The sequence below is a fragment of the Tachyglossus aculeatus genome, chromosome 11, assembly GCF_015852505.1.
Source record: "Tachyglossus aculeatus isolate mTacAcu1 chromosome 11, mTacAcu1.pri, whole genome shotgun sequence".
Lineage (NCBI taxonomy): Eukaryota > Metazoa > Chordata > Mammalia > Monotremata > Tachyglossidae > Tachyglossus > Tachyglossus aculeatus.
The window spans coordinates 12768609-12773783 of record NC_052076.1 but is presented as its reverse complement, the minus strand read 5'-3'; the positions used below and the strand labels follow the sequence as shown (position 1 = coordinate 12773783).

Here is a 5175-nt window from a genome sequence, read left to right as displayed (position 1 = left end):
CTAGACTGTGAGTCTGTTGTTGGATAGGAACTGTCTCTATATGTTGCCAACTTGTACTTCCCAAGTGCTTAGTACAGTGGTCTGCACACAGCAATAGCTCTGTAAATACAATTGAATGAATGAATGAATGTGCAAAGCACTGTTCTAAGTGCTGGGGAAGTTACAATGTGATCAGGCTGTCCCAAAGGGGGCTCACAGTCTTAATCCCCATTTTACAGTTGAGGTAACTGAGGCACAGAGAAGTAAAGTGCCTCAGTCACACAGCTGACAGTTGGCAGAGCCAAGATTTGAACCCCTGACCTCTGACTCCAAAGCCCAGGCTCTTTCCACTGAGCCATGCTGCTTCTCTAGAATAATGATGGTATTTGTTAAATGCTTACTATGTGCCAAGCACTGTTCTAAGCTCTGAGATGGTTACAGGGGAATCAGGTTGTCCCACGCAGGGCTCATAGTCTTAATCCCCATTTTACAGATGGGGTAACTGAGACACAGAGAAGTTAAGTGACTTGTCCAAAGTCACACAACCGATAAGTGGCAGAGCCAGAATTCAAACTCATGGCCTCTGACTCCCAAACCCGGGATCTTTCCACTGCGCCACGCTGCCTAGACACTAGGTCATGCTGCTTCTCTATTTCTTCTTCCCAGAAATGTGCAGTATTTTCACCGCACCACCCCCAACTCCCCAAGTGCAAAATAACCTGGAAGGGAAAGATTAATCTAGGTTGTTTAAAGCCACGCAAGGACTTCCAGCTAAGCATGGTGACTGAGCCCAGGGTCGCTAATACCACTGTGTGAAGTGGGCGAGGGAAGATAAGGGTGATCTGTGTACCTGTTTCCGTTGGGAAGAAGAAATAGAGAAGCAGCATGGCCTAGTGTCTAGACCATGAGCCTGGGAGTCACCCCCACCCCCACCCCCTGACCTCATAAGGGCATTATTGGGTACACAATATAACACAGTGACCTAATGGGCATCACCCTGTGGCAAGAGGCCCAAATTTGGCAATTTGACCCCCCACCCCCACTTCCTCTGCTGTACCATGAGCCCCCTAGGCTGGCTCCAGATCTGTTGCCTTCCCCTCCCGGATCCCTGAGAAATCTGATGCTGTGTACAGGGAATTTGGTGACAGGAACCACTCAGAGACGCATGGGCCTAGGAGTCAGAAAGAAATGGGTTCCAATCCCAGCTCTGCCACTTGTCTGCTGCATGACCTTGGGCATGTCATTTCACTTATCTGTGCTTCAATTACCCCATCTGTAAAATGGGGAGTAAGACTGTGAGCTCCGTGTGGGACAGGGACTGTGCCCAATTTTATTAATTTGTATCACCCTCAGCACTTAGTACAGTGCTGGGCACATAGTAAGCTCTTTAACAAACACCATTTGAAAAAAAAAAGGAGTTTCAGTGGAGAAGTGCTGAGTGCTGAAAATGTCAGAACCGGATCTAGAAGTGCCTGGCTCCAGATCTGTGCCAGACAGGGGACAGGCCATCTGAAAACACGGTTGTCCTGGACAAAACCGGATGAACTGTGCCTCGTCTGAAAGTGAGGCATGGTAACTCTCCAGGCAGAGGTGCTGGTTGCCCAGGCAGGTCAGAGGCGCAGGTGGACACATCCTGGAGGGAGCCAAGGGGCAGTTTAGCTGCTCACAGACACCCGCACCTCTCCCATCCCTGGTTACCATCAGCCCCCTGGCCGCCACCTCACAGGTCAACCCCGCCCCTCCCCCCAGCCACCCGAGGCTGGGCCAGTTACTGTCAGTCTGATAGAATCATCCAGTCCCCCCACCCCCGCAGCCCCTCATTGTTTGCTGGGCCCGGCCCTGACCCCCAGGTATTTATAAACTGTGCTTCCCACTGCATTATTGTCTGCTGCGAGGGTGCAGCCGGCCCCCACTTCCTGGCTGTGAAGGGAACCGGCCCATCCCCGGCCGGCTCCCAGCTCCCGGCTTCCTCCACGTCCTGTTTACGAGGCCCCACACACGGTCCTGGTTGGATGGAGCCTTCCATGGAGGGAGGGAGGGGCCCGCCGCTTCCCTGACCACTGGGCAAACGGAGAAGAGACCATTCATCTCGGCTGCGAGGGACACGTGGCCTAGTGGTCTAGTGGAAAAAGCACAGGCCTTGTTGCTAGAGGACATGGGTTCTAATCCTAGCTCCTCCACACGTCTGCTGTGTGACTTTGGACAAGTCACTTAGCTTCCCTGGGCCTGTCACCTCGCCTCTAAAATGGGGATGAAGACTGTGAGCCACGTGGGGCAGGGACTGAGTCTGACCTGATTACCTTGTATCTACCTCTGCCTTTAGAACAGTGCTTGGCACATAATAAGCACTTACAAGTACCCCATCTGACAATTACTCATCCATCCCTCCCCCATTCAAAGCCTTATTGAAGGCACATCAGGAGGCTTTCCTTGACTAAGCCTTCTTTTCCTCTTCTCCCACTCCCATCTGCATCACCCCAACTTGCTCCCTTAATTCATCTCCCTGTCCAGCCTCACAACCCTTACGTACACATCTGTCATATTTATTTATATTAATGTCTGTCTCCCCTTCTAGGCTGTAAGCTCTTTGTGGGCAGGGAATCTGTTTGTTTATTGTTATATTGTACTCTCCCCAGCTCTGAGTACAGTGCTTAGCACAAAAGCGCCCAATAAATACATCTGAATAAATGAATGATTGAATGAGTGAATGAATGTATGCTGGGGGCAGAGGGAGGGGAGCAGCGGCAGGGAGAGAGCAGCAAAGCAGACTTGGGGGGTCTCTACTTTTCTCCTTTAGAAAAGTGCCTGACCCATAGTAAGCATTTAGCAAATACTATAATCATTATTATTATTATTACTCTCCAGTGGCTCAGGGGCGGAGGCTAGTTCTGACCACCCTCACAGATGCAGGCCTGTATGCTTGTGACATCACTATATGCTGTGTAACGATGGGATGTGATGATGTCATATGTGTCATTTAGGAAAATTCATCCGAGGCCACCTGAGGCCAGAGTGTGTCCCAAGGGGGCTCCCGTCTCCCCCACTTTGCCCGAGCCACTGCTACCCTTCCCTCCTAGATCCCTGGGAACACGGGAGCCTCTTCCCAAGCCACAGAACCTGGAGGCAGGAGCCGAGCAGAGAGGACACAAAGATGTCTGGTGTTGCCTCATGCCAGCTGGGACACAGACTGACTGAAAGCCGGGCTGTCCGGTATAAATCCTTATGAATGATCACCTTAAAAGGAGTTGATGTAGCAAATCTGCAATTCTGCTTTCCCTTGCCTACTTTCTCCATCCCCCTTTGCTCTGTCTGGTGCCCCAGGGAACTGACTCATGGAACGATGACGGTATGTGCATACTCACACAGTGCCCAGCACTGTACTAAGCACTGGGGTAGATACAGAATATTCAGGTCCTAGAGGAGGCTTACAGAGCCCAAGTAGGAGGAAAAACAGGTATTGAATCCTCATTTTGCAAATAAGGGAACTGAAGCACAGAAATGTTAAGTGACTTGTCCAAGGTCACACAGTGGACATGTGGAGGAGCCAGGAGTAAAACCCAGTTTCTCTGACACCCAGGACCAAGCTCTTTCCACTACAGCACACTGTTACAACAAGGGCCAAGATGCTGGTGTGCAACCATGGACCAGTCACCTTGAATCAGTGACGGCCAGAACACTAGAAGTCATAGTTTAGTTTTGGGGTTTTTTTTATGGTACTTGTTAAGCACTTACTTCCCTCTCAGGATCGCATCTAGAGAGTTTCCAGTACTTTACCAGTCTCGGCTACAGGAGGGAGAGTCGGGCAGAGGCATTGCCATTCCATTCCTAGCCTGGGCAGTGGCTAGCAAGTAGAAGGCAATCTGCTACAAGTCAAAACTCACCTGTGCTGGGCAGCAGAGGTGTGGGAGATAGTTGAGGGTGGAGACTCAAGCTTACTGTGCAGAAGAAGGCACTGGTAAATCACTTCTGTATTCTTACTAAGAAAATTATATCAAAACACTACCAGTACAAATGCAGAATGGAAGTGGGGTGTTCTAGGATAGATGCGTCCATGGAGTCGTTATGGAACAGAAACAACTCAACAGCAGAAGACAAGATGAGATAAGCACTTACTATGTTGTAGGCCCTGTTCTAAGCACTGCGGTAGACACAAGGTAATCAGGTTGTACAAAGTCCCTGTCCTATATAGGGCTCACAGTCCTAGTCCCCATTTAACAGATGAGGGAACTGAGGCACAGAGAAATGAAGTGACAAATGGTGGAGCTGGGTTTAGAACCCAGGTCCACTAGGCCATGCCGCTTCTTCTCACTACTATTTAGTAAGCACTTCATAATAATCAATAATAAAAATAATTTTGGTATTTATTAAGCGCTTACTATGTGCAAAGCACCGTTCTAAGTGCTGGAGAGGTTACAAGGTGATCAGGTTGCCCCATGGGGGGGGCTCACAGTCTTCACCCCCATTTTACAGGTGAGGTAACTGAGGCCCAGAGAAGTGAAGTGACTTGCCCAAAGTCACACAGCTGACAATTGGCAGAGCCAGGATTTGAACCCATGACCTCTGAGTCCAAAGCCTGGGCTCTTTCCACTGAGCCACACTGCTTCTTGTGTTCAGAGCAGCATACTAAGGTGCTAGGAAGGAATACACAGGTAGGAATTAGTCCTGGCCCCTACCCCTTGGGAGACTTATGAACCAATAACAAAAAGGGGGCAAGGGATCTTAAAAGTCTGCTCTTTTTTATAATATTTGTTAAGCACTTTCTGTGCGCTAGACACTGTACTAAGTGTAGGCATAAGCACAAGCTAGTCAGGTTGGATACAGTCCATGTCCCTTATGGGGCTCACAATTCATTCATTCAATTGTATTTATTGAGCGCTTACTGTGTTCAGAGCATTGTACTAAGCACTAGGGAAGAACAAGTTGGCAACATATAGAGATGGTCCCTACCCAACAGCGGGCTCCCAGCCTAGAAGGGGGAGACAGACAACAAAACAAAGCATATTAACAAAGAAAAGAAATAGAATATGTAAATATGTACAAGTAAAATAGAGTAATAAATCTGTACCAACATCAGATATACAGGTGCTGTGGGGAGGGGAAGGAGGGGGCTGAGTGTGGGAAGGCCTCCTGGAGGAGGTGAGCTCTCAGGAGGGCTTTGAAGGGAGGAAGAGAGCTAGTTTGGTGGCTGTGCGGAGG

The 5175-nt window shown here is 49.4% G+C and overlaps 1 non-coding gene across 1 annotated transcript; it reads left to right on the top strand.

Moving 5' to 3' along the window:
- Positions 1-3712: 3712 nt before the first annotated feature.
- Positions 3713-3850, top strand: LOC119935323. The gene has a single exon (XR_005453208.1). It is a non-coding gene; the product is annotated as a small nucleolar RNA SNORA7 (small nucleolar RNA).
- The last annotated feature ends 1325 nt before the right edge of the window (positions 3851-5175 follow it).